Source organism: Cyprinodon tularosa, unplaced genomic scaffold (assembly GCF_016077235.1).
Source record: "Cyprinodon tularosa strain WSP-4 unplaced genomic scaffold, ASM1607723v1 ctg61, whole genome shotgun sequence".
In the NCBI taxonomy this organism is placed as follows: Eukaryota; Metazoa; Chordata; class Actinopteri; order Cyprinodontiformes; family Cyprinodontidae; genus Cyprinodon; species Cyprinodon tularosa.
This window is the reverse complement of record NW_024039352.1, coordinates 1,004,103-1,024,067: the sequence shown is the minus strand read 5'-3', so window position 1 is coordinate 1,024,067 and position 19,965 is coordinate 1,004,103.

Genomic DNA, 19,965 nt, shown 5'->3' with positions numbered 1-19,965 from the left:
GATGTTGGCTTATCAGGTGGTACTATTGGGGATTCCATGTCAGTGTCTAGAATATATATATATATATATATATATATATATATATATATATATATATATATATATATATAAATATAGACTTTATATCATTGAGGTATGATCTGTGGAAGTGCAACACAAAAAGATATTAGCACGGATGAATGACCTGGGATAGTGATCCTCTTTACACAGGGAGTGTAAAATTCTGTCACTAAACAAGCTGCTCAGCTCCTCTACAGTCTGTTACAGAGGGTGAAAGGTGTTGTCCATGATGAATGTGAGCTTGGCCAACACCTTCATCTTGGCCACCTCCTCCAACAGCTTGTTGGGTGTCTTCCTGTACTGCTCGTCACTGCCCAGGACCCAGAAGACGGCATGGGGCATAATAAGGGAGAGCAGAGGCTACCACAGAGGCATGGAAAGTCTTAAGCAGAGGACAGCTCATTTCAAAGGACCTCAGTCACAATCATGGACCTCATCCTGAATTTGTACAGTGAATCCAGACTGAGGGTCTTAGCAGGAAGGAAAATATCCCAGTGGCACAGATCAGAGGTGGGAATCTATACAGGCTGCAATTCAATTCAATTCAGTTTATTTCCATAGTGCCAATTCACAACACATCTAAAGGCTCTTTAGATGTCTCAGAGACAATTCAACCAGATCATTCAGTCAGACTGGTTCAAAGTTTTCTATACAAGGAAAACTGGCTGAATGCATCAACTCATTGACTCAAGACAGTCCCTCACACCAAGCATGCTTGTAGCGACATTGGAGAGGAAAACTCCCTTTTAACAGGGAAACCTCCAGCAGAACCAGGCTAAGTGTGAGCGGCCATCTGCCGAGGCCAACTGGGTTTCTTGGTCATCCTTTTTGCCCTAGCTATGAACATGGTGGTAAAATCTCCCTGGCCAGAGTGCTAAAGTCCCAAGCCCAAGCTAGACCACCACCAATCAAGGCTTTCATGTCTGCCCGACCAATAACAACAGACTCTGGAGGCAGATAGATCCTTGCAGGCCTAGAGAGGATACTGGGGTGGGCTATGGTGTCATAAAAATCAAGAGGTATAGTCTTAAAATTGTTGTCACCTCAACGATTATCCTTAACCTGAGAGCTTGGGTAAGTTCTTTCACAGCAGCCTCAACGATAGTACCCTAATTAAAGACCTGAAGGGATAGCTGCAGTAGGTTATGGGACAGATCTGCCAAAGAAATTTAAGGCATGGGGATTATCAGAGGGAGATTAGTCCGAGGATACTGTGGCCACTGCTCCTTGAAGAGTTTATGATCATTGCCATCTGAGATCTGGAAAAAAGGTTTAGTCACATTCAAGGAAGAATGCTGGGATTGTTGAGAAGCCTAAACAACATTGCCCTATATAGAAAATCCTGCAAATTGATATACACCTTAAAGTTTACTGAGAAGGGGTTTAACGTTTAAGTGTAAGGAAGGTGCTGCAATATCACAGGTCTGTGGACCCTAAAATATGTGGAGTATGGATAGCAGTAAAAAAAACATCCTGAAATGGAGGGCCGAAGCTGCTGCTTAAATGGTAGAGTCACGGCTATGGCATGAAGTACTAGTGGGAACGGTGGCCAGGAGGATGGCAGGGCTGGGAACTGTGGCAACCCCTCGTTTTAATAAGGTTGAGGACAACTGCATTGTATACATACAATAAATGTACAATAATAAATAAAAAATTAAATAAACAAGTGTGCTGGAGCTAAATTTCCATTTAGTAATTTTTTATTATTGCTTTTTTTTACAGTTTTGTGTTATTTTAGCTGTTTTCACTTAGTGTGAATTTATCACTCTCTTTAATGGGAGGCTATGTGAACTTTCAAGCACAACTGTGTGTATGGTTCCAGCTGTATCTGTTAAAGACCAGGAATAATGATTTAACTGTTTGTAAGTGTTTTAAATCCTACATACAGCACACTGCATTACCCACTGTGAATACAGTGAAGTGGTAATTTGTCAAAATCCCTGCTGATATCCTCTGGCAGGTCCAATGCTATTGGGAAATAAATATATCAAATGTAGTTCTTTTTACCATTAGCTCTTTGGATATCTGTAACACTGGGATCTATACAATTGAGTTACTAGAAAGTTGTCAATAAAAGCCAATATAACTTCTTCCCAAATGAGTTGCTGAAACACTTGGCTGGTGTTGCTTCTTGAAGAATAGTGTTAAGTGTTGTGTTGTTCACTCTGCATCAAGCTGAGAGGTTGCAGAAGTGCAAGTCCAGGCTGAAATTATTTAAATTTTGAGGTGACAATGAAAATGGAGAGATATGGATATGCCTTTTTTTGTCATGATACTTAAATGTGTTTCTTTATTTGACTGTTATTTTTTACTGCTATATAATTTACATATGCACATACAACTTCCATACTACAAAAGGTGAAAGGATAATTTTTTTCTCTGTAAATTATGGTAGTAATAGTGATTAATTCACCAGAGTATGGCTGTTCTTTATTACACCCTCAACAAGTATTGGCAACCCTGGTAATGATGTGAGGAAACCCCCAAGAGACATCTTTTTGACACTCTTGGAGATATTTTTTTTCTGGAGATGACTTTGGTTGCCTGTCTTTAGTTATTTAAGTCCATTTACACTTTCAGGTTATTGACTCTCGGTCTTGTACCAGCAGATCAACATCAGTACCATTCGTTGCACAACGATTTCTATTAGGCTGCACGGTGATGCAGTGGATAGCACTGTTGCCATGCAGCAAGAAGATACTGTGTTCGAATTCTGCTCCTGTGTCTTTCTGCATGGAGTTTGGATGCTCTCCCCGTGCATGTATGGGTTCTCTCCAGCTTCCTTCCACAATCCAGAAACATACCTGTTAGGTTAATTGGCTTCTGTAAATTGTCCTTAGGTGTTAGCGTAGGTGTACATGTTTGTGTGTCTCTGTGTTGTCCTGCGACAGACTGGCCTCACCTGTCCAGAGTGTACCCTGCCTCTCACCTGTAGACTGCAGGAGATAGGCACCAGCCCCAACTCGACCCTGACAAGGACTAAGCTTGAGAAAATTGATTGATGAATACCAGATTAGTGAGAGATAGATTGAGTAAAGTTTGTTGCTGTCCTTCAGGACCTTTATAGCACTGTTTGCAAATGTTATATGGAACTGAGATTAGGGCCTTGTAAATACTGCTTAAAATAATTGTGCTTTTTTTATTTTGTGCAATTTGCTTAGGGCCATTGTTTTTTCAAGATGTTGACTTTTCTGGATTTTGAGATGTTGCTTTGACATTTCTGCAAAATGTTTTTTTAACTCATGCTATTTTGTGTGTGCAACAGTCTCTCCAGCTGCAAAAGTCTCACAGTCTCCCAGTCAAATTGTATGGCATGGGATTTTACCTGGATTTTAAGGTTCCTTTCTCCAAGCCTGGTAGCATAATTAGGTTGTAAAGAGGCACTAAATATTAAAGTGCTGATATTTGTTTTGAATCAAGGTTAGAAACCTATGTGTTTAGTGTTGCCTTTAATTGTGCTATTTATGAGTCTATGTTTTTAGCCAAATTGAATCAGCTCAATAATCACTTTATTATTATTCATATTATTGACTATTCTTCAATAATTGTATCAATTTGTTTTTATTAATCATCCTAATAGCTTTAGTATTTAACCCTAACCTTTTTTTCCTCCTACCAGTGTCTTGAGATGGTGAGAAATCTTCTATCAGCCTACCATAAAACATTTTTAGACAGATTCAGATCTTACATGAAACAAAAAATCGTTCTAATCAAGCAACTTTTTATAACATTATAAAGTGTTCATTTACTGTTAGTAAAGGATTGGAACAACTTGGATCTAGACCTGACAATGTCAAATGATTCACTGTTTAAAAAGGATTAAAAGAAATGTTTTTTGCACTATATATCTCAAATAAGAAGGTAAGCTTTAGTGAAAGGTGGGATTAGATTAGTTAATTATTTATACCCACAACCATTAAGGTATGTATGTATTTCTATTGGTTTTGTGTGCATCAGTGCAATGGATGTATATATGTTATTTATATCCAATCACACTGAAACTAATGTATTTGTAATGTAAATAGTCAAATTGGGAAAAATATTAACAAAAATTTAGATTAGGATTTTCCACTTTGGTACCAAAATATCCTAAAATGGGATTAGAGAGAAGGCTACAGGTGTACCAGTAAAGCCTTTAACCCTTTTTTCCATCATTTTTTTTTTCTTTAATGTTTCATTGTTGTTGTTTTTTGTTTTTTTTTAAGATTATTTTATCTTTTTAATTATTCATGTCCTTTAATATTCAGTTTTATCTGCTTTTCTTCTACTCTGCCACTAAAATTTAGTTTTCTCTGTTTGTTTTCCTATTATGGTTTATTCATGAACAGCACATTTAATTGTCTTGGTGCTGAAAGGTAATAAATTAAATTTGGCTTGCCTTGTTCCTTGAAATCTAATGATGGACATATTATTAAAAAACTTATAGCTGTGCCTCAAATGACACAGGACCTGCTTCTGAAACTAACAGTTTTGTCCCTGAATTGATTTACAAATTGTGCTCTGTCTTTTCCTTTTTGTTATGTAATAATATTTTCTTCCTCTATGACTGGTCTTTTTTAGCTCATGACTTTACAAGACTGGTCTTAGTAGATAATGACACTATTAACAGCTTTAGACTCTTTACAGTGGCCTGTGGTTTTTGCTCTGGGGTTAATCTCCACATGTTGTAAAAGACGTGCTCATTTCTGCAACACAGAAACTGTCTCTGCTAAATAATAGGATGCATGGACAATAGCTCAGGATTTTGGGGCAACCAGGTGTAGAATGCATGGATTTACCCCACCTGCAGTCGACTGTTTGGTTCCTGATATGTTACCTGATTTTTGTTCATAGTGACACTAAAGGAGTCAGTGTCTTTGGGAACTAATCCTAGTCCACAAAAAATTTTTACATTTAAAGAAGGTCCTGGAATAATCTCTAAAATGTGTAATCTATGTCTTTATTTTTACATTGCACAATTAAACAAAAATATATTCACCTTAGCTAACCTAAAACAAGAACTATTTTATCTAATTTCTTAGACAGTTGTAAATTGTGTTTTCTTAACAATACTGTCAAGCTTAATAGTGTTGTCTTGTAGCTATAATTCATCTTATCAAGATGTTCAAACATCTGTTTTAATTGTTTTATGAGTTATGTAACATCTAAGCTTAAAAAAAACAAAGAGCAAAAAATCTAATCAGGATTACATTATTAATAGTAAATGGACCAATGGTGATTTCATTTAGAAAATCATCATTAAATCTTTTATTTGTATTCTTTCCTAAATTGAAATAGTGTGTAATGCTCAAATAAATGTTTTATAAAGAACAAATATGAACTGTGCAACTCAAATCTAAAATTTATTTAGATTTTTTTTTTTTAAGAGATGGTCATCAATATTTTGAGTATTATTAATGTGGATAGGTGTCATAGCTGAGAGGCCACAGGCTAAAACTAAAAAAGAATTTGAGCAGCTCTTTACAAATTCTCATCTTGTATGTTATGTGATAAGATGTTAAACATTTTCAAAAAGATTAACTGAATACTACATTTGAAAGGGTTTTAAATATTGCCTATGCATTTATGTATGTTTTATTTTCTGGTGTTCTAAAAATCTGACTATATGTTTTAACACGTGCAATTTCTTCTTGCAACATAAAATGCAATGAAAATGTCCATGGACCTTTTTTGTGTCTGTAAAATAGAATATTTGTCTGTGAAAGAACATTTAGGAACAAAAAATAAATAAAAAATGACGGCCCGAAGACCACTGTTAAGACTTATCTATCGCAGTCATGGTAGCTTTACACACTGGCGCTGTGTGCTGGCAGACAATCTGATATTGCATAAAATGAATAATATATAAGGACTAGATCATGACTGTGCAGCACAGCTTCAGTCTATTAGTTCCACTAAAACCATCAAAAAGGAAACACTAACAATAGTCATTTGTGATAGCCACTTTTAGACATCTCAGCTCATCTTTTCTAACAGCTTCATTTCTCGTATGTTGAGCAGATTTTTCCATCTATGCATCAATGTTTTAAACATTTTAAGTCCAAATAAGTAGAAACTGTTAGAGATGGAAAGTAAGTAAGTCAAAGGGTAATCTGACTTTAAATAATGACAGTATCAGACCAAGCAGATGATGAAACAGATGATGCAGCCTGTTGGTGATTTCCATGTCAAAAGGGTGTGGGATGCATTTGCAATGTGCTGAAACGGCATCTCTAAGCATTTCAAAAACTTCAGAGGGTTTAGGAATATTTTTGATGACGCCTTTGGGGTTAAGAGGGGATATTGTTTCCAATGTCAAACCAAAACTACATAACTAGATCCAAGCATTAGCTGATGATTTTAAGATCAATGCGCAGTGCTTTTCATGTATGGATGCGCTGTGGGGGGTGCTCTTCTCAAAAATCGCCTATTGTAGCTTGAAAGGGTAAAAACTGTTACTGAATGAGTCATGAAACCCATTGAACCACGTTAAGGCAGTCTGAGCGCCCCTTAAACATGATAATTAAGTAAGTTGTTAATGGGCAACAAAACAGATATGATGAAGATTCTCAGTCATCCAGGTCATGGTCAACTTTGAAAAAGTTTAGTCTAGGCAACTGGACGAGACAAGTTGGTGGTGAGTGAGCACAGGCAGGGTGTGTCATTATGACATATTTTTACTTGGAGTGGCTAGATCCTTCAAGAATTTCCTGACTGGCATTTTTACATCAAGCATTCTTTGTCTGATCTACCATTTTATTTGATTTATCAAGACAATACGACTGTTTTTGTGATTTAATCCGAACACAATTCAATCCAACCATAAATTTAGTGCATGTAAACATAACTAATGTGCTCTGCACATCATTTATACTGCATGTATTCGTGATTTTCTTGGCCGACCTTTCCAGTGTACGTCGGTGCCCCTCATCCTCCATTTGAATTTAAAAAGGGGTGGATGTTGGAATATTTGCAAACCCCTCACAGACTGATTGTCACGGTTTTGGTTATATTGTGCTTTACTTTGGTCTATGTTCCCTAGTTTTATTGGTTTAATTCCTTTTTTGTTGTAATTATTAGATTTGTTAGTTCTCATGTTTTTCTGTAGTCCTCCGTTGCCCTCTGTGTGTGTGTGTGTGTGTGTGTGTGTGTGTGTGTGTGTGTGTGTGTGTGTGTGTGTGTGTGTGTGTGTGTGTGTGTGTATGTGTGTGTGTGTGTGTGTGTGTGTTCATTTCCCCTTGGCTCCCTCATTGTCTCCTCTCACACCTGCTCCTTGTCAGCTCGTTAGCCCTCCCTTTGTCTCTCTCTGCTATATATGCTCTCCCTCTGCTCTCACTCTTTGTTGGTTCCTCTGTTGTTGCTGGTCCTGTCATCGCTGCAATAGTCTCCCCTCGTCTCTCCCTGGCTTCTTCTACGTGTTTTCCCTTGATGTCTCCATGGTTCTGGTCTGTTACATTTTAGTTGGATTTTTAGACTGCCTTTGTTAACCATTTTTCATTAAAACTACAAGTATTCACCTCAGCCTCTCTGCCTCTGCATTTGGGTCCTCCAAACCTCAACCAAGACGTGACACTGATGCAAAGCCACAAACTTTCAGAATAAGTGTTTTCCTGGACGATAGTCTCCATTTTTACCAAGTTACATCCAAATCAGACCATTTCCTAATTCTTATGTTGTAGGCTTGAACCTGACTTTTTCTCCTATGTTTTTTCCAGAGAATTTGAACCAATGTTATATTTACAGTCTTCAATATTTACTTCTAAGGATGCACCCTTGAAAGCCCTCTTAATCCCACTGGCCAGTAATTTAAAATCTGCCTATTGTGAATTTTGCAATAAATCAGATAAAAGCTAAATTTCTAGCTGTTCTTCCAGCCTCTTTTCCTCTCCACTGAGATGACACGATGGTGTCCTGTTTGGAGAAGGGTTAGGCAGGATTAAAGGGTGTTTCTGACCCTCTTATCTAGTGTTTGAGCACTTGATCACAGAGGCGTGTCCTAATCCGGACATCAATAGAATTCCATCAACACACTCTCTTCCTCAACCAACAAAGGGGCTTATTTGGATGGCCTCTACACATACTGCAACCTTTTAACACATATAATACACACTTGCAGAGAAAGACACAGATCACTGTTAAAGGGGCAGAGTTTCTGTTGTTTCTCGCTTTGCTGCTTGATGTCTAATCTTGTAAACTTCTGCTTGTTCCTAGACGACGGAATCAAGATCTGTGAAGCGTTTGTGCTCGCCTTCTTTGTCTGCAGATGAAGATCTGCTCTTTGCACGGGGCTTGTTTAGAAATCCAGGAGGGAGATTAAATCAGGTCGGTTGATCAGCAGTGGGTTTGTTTACAGCTGCCTTTAGACAGGGATGATAAGCTGTTTATGTCAAATCTGTCAGGAATAATTGCAAATCTTTGGCCCTTCTGGTGTGTGTAAGATGATATCTACCATACGATAGGGCTCTGTAGATAAGCAATCAGCAAATGCTAAACATTTTCAAAAATAACTCAAAACAATATAGGCTCTTAAAATGAAACAGACATTTAGGTTCTACATCTGAGGAGTTTGGTTTAAAAAGTACAGATGAAAATGGATGATTTTTAAAGATGAATTTCAGTTTATGAGCCTATTGAAGCAGAAAAGATTGTGTTCATTCAACAAAAGACGACTTTTCTCTTCTCCCTGTGGGCTTGCAGGCTATTTAAAAGGACTGTACATCATACTGTCTTGTCAGTTCTAATTGAAAGTGAAGGCTGTGTGTTTATCAGCCCTGGCTACACTGGGTGCGCATGTTTGGGTGTGCTGGGGGTTCACTGATGTTTCTGTGGAAATAGAAAGTAGTGCGGTGCTCGCAGTGAATTCTTTAGGAAATTGTAGCCGCACACACAGGGGCTGGAGCCGTGGCCTGGCGACAGAGATGGAGTCTGGCTCCCAGAATCATTTCTACAGCTTCAGGGGCCTCAGAGGCCAAGCTGCATGTGAGACCAGCGTGCATTTTAGTGCAACAGAATTTGCACCATAAATCTACATAACGAGAGGTTTATTTGTCCATCCATGAAATTGCTTTTTAAAACCTCAACTTGTTAATGTTTTATTTCACTTTGTATGTCTTTAAAAGATACTTTTGATATTTTCTTTAATTCAAAACATAATTAACATTAATGAATGAAAATTGAATTTTCCCTTATATGTTAATATTTTGTATTTTGATGGTATAGATGAAGACAGGATTGCGTGTGTTTACATGCATGTATGTTTTGACAGCACCACAAAGGTCCCAAGTTGAGAGCTATAAATCACCGACGCGAACAGAAAGTTGTAGTCGCCACTCTGGAGAAACCGGCAGACTAAACAGAGATGACCCCAACTCTGACCTTACATGCATTCAAACACATACACCCATACACACATGCATGTAAACGCATTTTGCAGCATTTCTCCAACTTGTCACAATAGTTTAGTAAGATGCCGATTTTACTCTCATTGGTTTCGGTAGATTAAGCTTCCTGCACATGTTTTTCTTTCATGGAATTTGGCCAAGATTGAGCTTCATTGACAAAATTGACTTTTGTTGCCTTTGGCAATTTCTCGTAAAAAAAATTGTATCCATAAAAAAAAAAAATATGCTTTTAAATAGTTAAACAGCAATGGTTTTTGCACTGTGCTGGAATTTAAGGATGTCTTAAAATTTGGCAGGTAGTCAGTAACCAGGACTAGTCGGTGTTCGACTGCTTAAATCCTGAATCTCATCCATTTAAAAGGTATGTTTATTAGAAGAAAAGCTCCCCAAAATTAGTATGGTTCTATGAGAAAAGTCACCATCCATTTTGATCCATTTAAAATGTATTTAATATTAATAAAATTTTTTAGGAGGCTAACTTCACAAGCTACACTTTGGCTGGAGTCTTGCCAAACCCTTAAAAATAAGAAATCAGTATAACAGAGCTTGCAACATGAGGTAGCCCAAAATATTCCAAAAAAGAAACACATCACCCCTCGATCTCAAGAATTTGAAAACCAGATTAGAAACAAGGTCAGGCCTCATTTCACCCAGTTAAGGTCAGCACTCATCAATCAATAATAAAATATAAAGAACGATTTAGGGGAACATGGCAACCATGAGAAAGTTCCAAAGCCCAGATCAGTGTTGACCTAAAAAGTGCAAACAGTCCGTCTCATTTGCCAAAAACATCCTTGATGATCCCCAAGAAATTTGTGGAAAATATTCTCTGGACATAGGGAACAAAGTAGGACTTTCTAGCATTTGTGTTTGTAAAGTCAACAAATCATCTCATTAAAAAAATTTTAAACTTGTACCAGCACTCAGTCCTGCTGGTGATAGTATGATGGTCTGGGGCTGCTTTGCTACCTCAGTACCTGAACAACTTTCTGTAACCAATGGAGAGTTATAAGATATAAAACAATTTAAAAAAATTATAAAATGCTTAGAGCTAAGAAAGACTTGCAGCTTCTCAGACTGACACCTGAAGTTGGTTTTATTTCAACTATTTAAACCAATCTAAACTGAGAAAACTCACATCTTTAAACTAAACTAGATTAAAAATATCACAAACAAGTGACACTTGGGAAATAACAGGAAGCGTGTATCTTAGGTTCTGTATTACAAATTCTTCAGAGTGAACTGCTAGATCAGGTCAGTGGGGGGAAAAAATTAATCAGATAAATCGCGATTAATCGGTTACTGAATTAATCGTCAAGTAATTTAGTAGTAGTTTAAACTTTAACTGGAGTATAGAGACTCTTAAACATGCCTTTAGTTCAAGGAGCTACCTAGTTAGAGCAGTTTTTTTTTACCAAAATTGTAAAAAATATATATAAATATTTTGCCTTTAAGATCATCTGGTTTCGTTCTTTAAAAAATCTTTTTCAAGGAACCTTTTGCTATCCGATTATTAATTGATTCATCATAAAAATAATCAAGCGATCCATCGTTTACAAATGATCATTAGTTGCAGCCCTACAGCTCAGCACCAACCAGTGTAACATGGCGCATTGACAAACAGATGTTATTCATCTGGGAAAACAACCAAAAACCTACCAAGTTTATTATCTGAGTTGTATCTTTCTTTTAACTATATTCTGTTTATCTTCCAAGATATATTAGCTTGCTATTAACCTTATGTCTACACTAAGCTTAAATTTACCCTCTTGCAGATAAAAGAGAGTAAATTTACATCTAACAAAACAAGCATTTCATTAGTTTTGACTTTAGCTAAACTTTTTTTTTCTTTTGTGGCAACTTTTAAATTGTTAAAAAGGCCTAAAAGGATTTGTTTAAATTCAGATAACAGAGGCGGTAGTGGATGGGATTCTGAGCATCTGTCTCCCTCTGCTGGGTAAGATATGGAACTGCATAGAGATATAAAAAAAGCATGTGTAGTAATTCATGTTCAGTGGTATGATAAAGCTGTTAAACCACATCTGTTCTACTGCAGTTTGACATTAGATCCTCACATAAAGACTGAACCATAGCCTAAATATGTACATTGAAGTGACCCCATTTATCACTTATTGATTGCTGCTGGGAGGGAGAGCAAGGCCGTTGAAGAGGTTTTTGTATGTTTGAGGGGTCATTAGTGTGCAGGGCAGTGCCTGTGTTGGTTTTAAAGGTGAACTAAGGCCTTTGGGTGACTTTAATGCTCTGGTATAAATGTAACAGACTGTGAGACGCTGTCTAGATTGACTCTGATTGGCTGGAGGCTGAAGCTCGTTGATGCCAAGAGGTCAGGGAGTCAGAGCTGATGAATGTTTTGCGATACTTAGGAGGGGTAAGTGCAGTGTGGCATGGTTTGAATTAGTGACAAATTAACCACCTAAAAAATTGTTTTTACTTTCTAGACATGGTTGTAAACACTCAAAGACAAACAAAGGTTTTAATCAACGAGTTTATTTTTTGAATAGTTTATTTTTTGGTTACAGCCATCTGAGGTTTCTTCTTCTTTGCATCCTCGATGGAGCTAAAGAGTAAAAAGTTCATATTTGAGGACGTTTTGCGATGACACCCATCTCTGCAACTAGAGGCTTTCTTTATACATCATGGCTGCCATTTACCCTCACAAGATGATTTTTCTTTTGTAAAAAAAAAAAAAAAAAAAAAAGAACCACCTTAGTGTGACAAAATAATGTTTATCCAAGTATGAAAAATGTAGAGGTTACATGGTTTAGTGCAGACAATCCGGTGTACAATTTTAAACTGGAAAAAAAATAGCTCTTTTAAAACGTCGAGAGTAAAATAAGAGTTTTGACTTTGTTGTTCTTAATTCATCCTATAGCAATTTAAGAGACAGAAATTACAGTTTTGCTGGTATTTAAAGGCATGATGAATCAATCAAGCGTTTATAAATATGGTTAAGGAAAATTGGTCTCAATGTTGTTTACCCCAATTTTATCCAAATTTTAAAGAAAAAAAAAAGCTTAAATGTTTTCCTCATCAGAGGGTCTTTAAAAAAATTAAACAGGGCGGCAGGATATCCTTAAATTTTACTTTGCATCCCAGCTTTATTTTCCAAGAGCAATGAGGCTAACCTATAGAATACTAATATTAAGTATTGCAGAAAAGTAAAACAGAATGGGGGTGGAGTTATACCATTTTTAAAAAGAGTTTCACAAATTGTAGTTTGAAAAGTGTTGTATGAATTTGTAGTGTCTTATGGTTTATGGTAAATGAGGAAGGGGGATATGGTCAAGAATGTTTTCATTGTTATATATTATTCCTGTTTCTGTTCATTTTAACTCTGTATAAACCATATCTGTGAGGATGTTGTTTATACCTCTTTTACTAGTTTGGAAGCATATGTTCAATGGAAAATTGTTTTTTTTTTTCATATTTATGCTGATTTGTCTTAAAGTTCCCACCCATTTTATCACTGTCAAAATACTAACTCTTTCTTGCTTAAAGAAATTCATCTTACATCAAAGCAAAGGTGAATCAAACTAAAACATAAAAACGAAACATTTTTGGGAGAGGGTTTTTTTTTTTTTTTTTTTTTTGTCGTACTTTATTACTTCTGCTTCTTCGTCTTGTGCAAGTTTAGCATAAAGGTTCATTACTATTAATAGAGAGTCCCTCTAAGGTCCACTGAAACTACTGGTTGCTCCAAAAAAAAGCTTCCATAATTGACAAAGACACCTGGAAAGGTCTTCAAACTTTTTCTAAAAAAGTGAGATAAAATCCAGGTGATGACTATTTTAGCCTATTTTATGATGTTATGACATGGGTCACTGGTAATTTGCGTAGGCATATAGATAATGACATAAGATGTAAAAAATCTGCTTTACTTTTGCAGTATGTTGCATAGAGTGGATGTGAGATTTCTCATTAACATCATCCCATCTGTGTGTTTTATTACATTGTTTGTCTGGAAATATGCCTGCTCCTGTTGAGTTTTGTGGGAACGTTAAAGGGTGTTGTAAGTATACTCAAACAAAGCAGTATTAGTCACACTTGTAACTCATGAGTTCCATGAGCCTGCTCTAGTTTTAGCTCAGAGATTAGCTTCACAATCCATGTTGCACCAATAGTTATGCTTTGAAAACACTTCCAGAAGTGAAAACTCTTTCCTGGTATCCTCATTATCAAAATTAGTAGAAAGGAACAGAGGTGGACTAAGGGATGTGCTGACCTGACCAGGAAAACTGTGTGCTTCTGAATATTAGTTTATTTTTTTTCCAGTGCAAAAGAAACAGTCACTTAATTATGCAAATAAACAATTGATTGATTGTATCAACCTCAAATCTGCATTTAAAGGAGTTCAGGACTATGCTGTAATACCCCTATGGGAGATACTATACCATTTACTGCATAAGTATGCATCATAAATGTATTTTCATAATTAATAGAGGTAAATAAGGAATATTCTTAGGTTTATTTATAATGCATTCGTACAATTTACACAAAATAATTGCTTTGTTGAGCCATTTATTCCCCATGCTCTCAGCTGGGATGAATTTATGAGAGTCATTATATATAGAATTCAATCTTTTTAAGATGAAGTTTATTGGAATCCTCCTGAATGTGATTCCTTTGTCCTCTGTGAGTATCATAGCTAACTGTAGAAGCTAAACTGTGCTGATAATGTTTTAAATCAGTTAAACTATCTGAGTTATCAAAACTGTTCAGTTCCATTAAAATAAATATTTTATTGAGCATAAAGGAAAATTATAGGTTGTAATAATTCATAGCATTTTTTTTAATGTTTTTGCGTTTTAAAAGCTGAAGGCAGGACGGCTGTCCTGTAGAGGTCTGTCCTGCAGCAGCTCTGGTAAAGCCTTCGACTGAAGACATTCTGTTGTTGTTTTACAGTCTTCTGAAGATTAACCTTATAATATTCTTCTTTTATAAGAATCCTTCTTTGTGAAATAATCTCCAGAGGTTCTAGAGAGATTCTCATAACAAAGCAGGTCTGATAGAGGTTGCTGAATGTCTTCTTGAAATTGTCTTTGATGCTGCTACTCCAACACAAGATGGCAAAAGAGATCACTGTCTCCAAAAGAGACTAGTAGAATGCAGTTAATCCGGAGGGACCAAAGCTTCCTGAAGAAGTAAAGTCTGCTCTGTCCCTTCTTGTACTTCTTGTAGGCAGCTTCACAGTGGCCTCTTCAATCTGAGTCTTCGTCTGAACCTACAACTTATATATTAGACTCCAAACAAAATTATTTAAATAATTCTTACCTTTGATTACAGACAACATTTTAGTTAGGATGCCAATTTTATTTGTCCATCAGATACTAGATTGTTCATATTAAAAATACATATATAAACTTCCCACTGTAGGGTTGCTTACAGAGTACAAAGGGTTTAGCTTTTGCACCAAATTTATTTTTAGATTTTGGAAAATGCTTTCAATAAGCGAAAATTTTAGACAGCGTGGTAAAAAATATCCCCTGGTTTTTTTTGTTTTGTTTTTTATAATACTCAAACAATTGTTTCAATATATCCTCTTCAATCCAATCAGTTGTAGACTACAGGAATATCCAGAATGCATAAAAACCCTGGATGGCTTCATAATTCTGGTTTAGAAACTGCTGTTAATCAACTGAGATGGAATTAATTCAAATTAATTTGGTTTATTTATATAGCTTATTGCTTGAGTCATTGACTTGACAACAATCCCTCACATCAAGCATGCATGTAGCAACATGAAGAATGAAGAAATCTTCAGCTGAACCAGACTTGGTGTGAGCGGCCATCTGCTGAACCTGACCGGTGTTCAAGGAGACAAAAGTGGACATGCAAAATACAAAAGGTAACTGTCGACCAGTCCTGAAGGTGGCGCCATCCAGGACAGACACAGACAAGAAGACAAGCTCCGAGCCAGCTCCCATGTCAGAGGATGAAAGAGCACATAAAGTCAGAGAACCAGGACTACACTCCAACATCTATAAACAAAGGTGTTGCTGGGAGCAGCCAAGGTAATGTTTCTCTAGGATGATGTCACAGCTAAACAGAAAAGAACAGAGGAAGCTACTTTGACAGGAAGAGCAGAGAGAGCCTAACGCTTAAGGTTTAACTATGCCGCAAAATGGGAGAATAGAAGGAAATGAAGCAGAATGATGAAAAGGGGTCCCTATGTCCTCCAGCAGTTTAAGCCTATAGCAGCATAACTATAGAGATAGCTCAGGATAACCTGAGCCACTCTAACTATAAGCTTTATCAAAAAGGAAGGTTTTAAGCCTTCCCTTAAAAGCAGACAGGGTGTCTGCCTCATGGACTAAAACTGGTAGTTGGTTCCACAGGAGAGGAGCCTGATAACTAAAAGATCTGCCTCCCATTCTACTTTTAGAAATTCTAGGAACCACTAGTAAACCTGCAGATTGAGAGCAAAGTGCTCTGTTAGGAACATAAGGAACAATCAGTTCTCTGATATCAGATGGAGCTTGGCCATTTAAGGCTTTATATGTGAGAAGGAGGATTTTAAATTCTATTCTGGATTTAACAGGAAGCCAATGAAGAGAAGCCAGGATAGGAGAGATGTGATCTCTCTTTTTAATTTTCATCATTACTCTGGCTGCAGCATTTTGGATCAGCTGAAGACTTTTAACTACAGTTTGTTTGTTACAGATTTCCTGATAGTAAAGAAATACAATAGTCTAGCCTACAGGATTTACCGTAAATGACAGGATACAGGATTTAAATAATCGGTCCTGATTAACACTAAAACTTATATTTTTACTTTATTATGAATTTAATCCCACCCAAATAAGGTGAATGACTAATCCTTTTTTTTTAGAGACTCTGGTCCAAACATAATAACTTCCCTTTTATTTGCATTCAGAAGCAGAAGGTCAAGAATCATCCAGGTTTTTGACTCTAAGACATGCCTGTAGTTTATTCAATGAGATTGTTTCATCAGGATTGATGGATAAATATTGCAGATTATCATTAGTTAATCAAGTTAATCCCATGCTCCATTAGATTTAACCCCAGTTACAAAGTACTGAACCTTGGTGTTATTTCTAACCGTGAGATGTCTTTCTAATCCCATATTACACATAAACTATTAATCCCTTTAAAGTCTCTAGTAGCGTTATTGCTGCCTCTCATTTTTTATTTGTACTGCTAGGATCTTATCAGTTATTTCCCTGTTTTCATAAGAGTTATGCTTTGCTTTGCTCACAGTTTTCTGTTCTTGTGTTGTACTTCAAGTTCTGTCTGCAGAGCCAAACATTTCCTTAGTAGAGCTACTGATCAAGCAGCGCATTATGTCCATCTGTTTCTGTTATTTCACTCTTGAGTTTTCTTTTCCCTGTGTTGCTTTTTTTTTTCCCCGTGAGATTACCTGTTCTCCATGTATACCCTAAAGTATCCAGGGGTTGGACGTTTTAATACCTGGGCTTTCATTGATTGAGAAAGTATATATTTATGTAACTTTAATCTATTCTGTTCCATCTTTTTATGACAGCATTCTATTGTCAAATCTCCATTTCTTCTATGTTTTATTGTGTCCAATCGCTAGATGTATAGTTGATTGACTATGACCTGATAAAATTGGAGTTTCATTAACATTTAACATAAGTTATATCCATGGATCTATTATTTTGTATCCATCCATACTTCCTTAATTACCAAATTAAAATCCACACCTTTTATCAATTGATGAGTGTCTAAATCAGGTAGAAATCAATAAATTTATAAATTATTTATTATTTACTTTTGGAGCATGTATATTCCCGAACGTGATTAGATTACCATAAAATTTACCTGCAACAGTAAAATGTCTCCTTTTGGTTTCCTGCTATCACTTTTAAGGCACTAAAGGGCTTCCTTAATTTTAACCGCTGTGCCTCTAACCTTAACACCAAAATTAGAATGTAGTATCTGTCCTACAAAGTTTCTGCACAATCTGTTATGATCTTAATCTTAAAAGTAAGATCATAACTAAAAAGCAAACTAAAATCTTTAGACACTTGATTTACAACTACTCGAAACTTGACTTGAAATCTATAAGATTGGGCTAACCTTTCTTTCTATTTTTGCCTTGAGATTGCAATTTATGTAATTTAACTGAATTTGATTTAACTTAATGCATCTGGTAGAGGATCTGGGAAGCAGCTAAAGATTGACAATGAACAGAAAGCCTTTTAATCAAAATAACAGAGCAGCCATGCCCAAAGCTGGTTACTAATTCCAAGCAAGGTTAAAATCATATAACACCAATAAAGATCAGAATACAATGTATAGGTTAAATAAACATAATATTAAAACTAAATCTGCCAGGGTAATACATCATTTAGTCCTTAACTGTAAGTGATTAATCAAAATTCAACTGAAGTTTGTGTAACAATGAGCCATTGTGACCTGTATATTGGCTAAAGTAGCAATTAAACACAGCATCTCATTTTCTACATTGGTTAATTTTTATTTTTTTTGGATGAAGTGGTTTTGTTTGGGGTGTGGTTCTTTGGTTGGCCACAAAACTTATTGTGACATACTCACCTCTGCTATTTCACTCTCCAAGCAAGTGCATACAGGACTGTACCATTGGAGAATTGAAGGGGGGGGGGGGGGGGGGGGGGGGGGGTTGATCTCATGTATGGTGTTTTCTGTATTGAGTTTGAGTATTTGTTTGGGTTGAATTGAGATATTTGTTTTCTGTATTTATCGGTAAAAGTATTTCTTAATTAGCTGTTCATTTAAAACCATTTTTCTTTTTCTTGTTGTTGTGCAGCTGAACATCCTTTTAAAAATGGTTTCTTCCAATTTAGTTCACTCTGTATATAAGAAACATGTCTGCCATTGTTCTTGGGGTTGCTGTGGTTTGGTTGATGTGCTGCACAAGAAAAAAAAATAAAGATTGGTTAGCTGAAAACTCTTTGGAGCGTGTACTTCTTTCAACCGGTTTGGGTCCCACCTCAAAGACTGCTTGGCCTCCTGACAAGCATGTGACAGTCTGAAACTAAGTCCACCACAGGTATGAATGGCTCTTTTCTACACCTTCAATCTGCTTTCCAAAATAGTATGAAGGCTCAATTGACAACAACCTGTCTGCTGGAGTTAACATTTAATATAGCCACAGGCTAAATCCAAATACAGTAAATCGTTAAGAAGTTTTGGGCCAAACCCGTTGCAATGATAAGTGCTGTCCAAATAGTGCAGTAAAGGAGTTATAGTTCATTTAGGATAGGGACCTCCTGACATTCATAGTCTGCTGCTTAAGATTTACACGGATTCAGACAATCATTTGCATGACTGGACCTACAATATAGGTGTGGTAATGTGGCCTTTTTGTTTAGTTGTTGCATGTTTTCTGATTTTGGATTTTTGCTTGTTTTCAATTTTGTGTGTTGCATGTTTTTTCGGATTTTGTTTGGAGGCCACATTGCCACACACACCTGGACACGCCCACAACGGCACAGGTGTTCCCAATCAACTAAGCAGCGTGCCGACTGGGACGCTGATTTAAAAAAGGCAGCTGCTTGGTTGGAGAGACAGAGACCGGACATGGGAAGGTTTGGTTGGGGAAGGCCGATCTTGGAGGGAGCCGGACGGAGCGAGTGAGAGGGAAGCAGCGGGAGAGCCTTGGGGACTGACGGCCGGAGGCCGCTGGAGCGAGGTGCATAGACGCGCACCGGAGAGAGAGACGCGCACCGGAGAGGAGCGCGCCGGAGAGAGAGACGCGCACCGGAGAGAGAGACGCGCACCGGAGAGGGAGACGCGCACCGGAGAGGAGCGCGCTGGAGAGAGAGACCGGAGAGACGCGCACCGGAGAGGAGCGCGCTGGAGAGAGAGACCGGAGAGACGCGCACCGGAGAGACGCGCACCGGAGAGGAGCGCGCCGGAGAGACGCGCACCGGAGAGGAGCGCGCCGGAGAGAGAGACGCGCACCGGAGAGAGAGACGCGCACCGGAGAGGGAGACGCGCACCGGAGAGGAGCGCGCTGGAGAGAGAGACCGGAGAGACGCGCACCGGAGAGGAGCGCGCTGGAGAGAGAGACCGGAGAGACGCGCACCGGAGAGACGCGCACCGGAGAGGCGCACGCCGGAGAGACGCGCACCGGAGCGGGGTGCAGAGAGGCCCGTCATGGAGCGAGGCGCAGAGGCACGCTGGCGAGAGGCGCGTGTTGGAGGAGACCTCGCAGGCCAGCTACGCTGGAGAGGCCCACACGCGCAGCGTGCCGAAACGAGGACCCAGCGCTGGGGCGGACGGTGCCCTCCATTATACCCGCCAAGTGCGCGTCTTTTAACAGATTTGCCCATTGACTCTGCTGCTCTCCACCATCTGGATTTTTATCTTTCTTTTTAATCTTTTCTCTTTTATCTTTCTTTTTAACCCTTTTCCTTTTAACTTATCTTTTTATCTCTTTTTTATTGGATTTTAACCAATTAAACTTTTTAGGGCCTGCTCACAATCGCCGCAGTCTGTTTGGTTTTTATGTTTTTTTTTTAAGACGATCGCACCTCTCGGG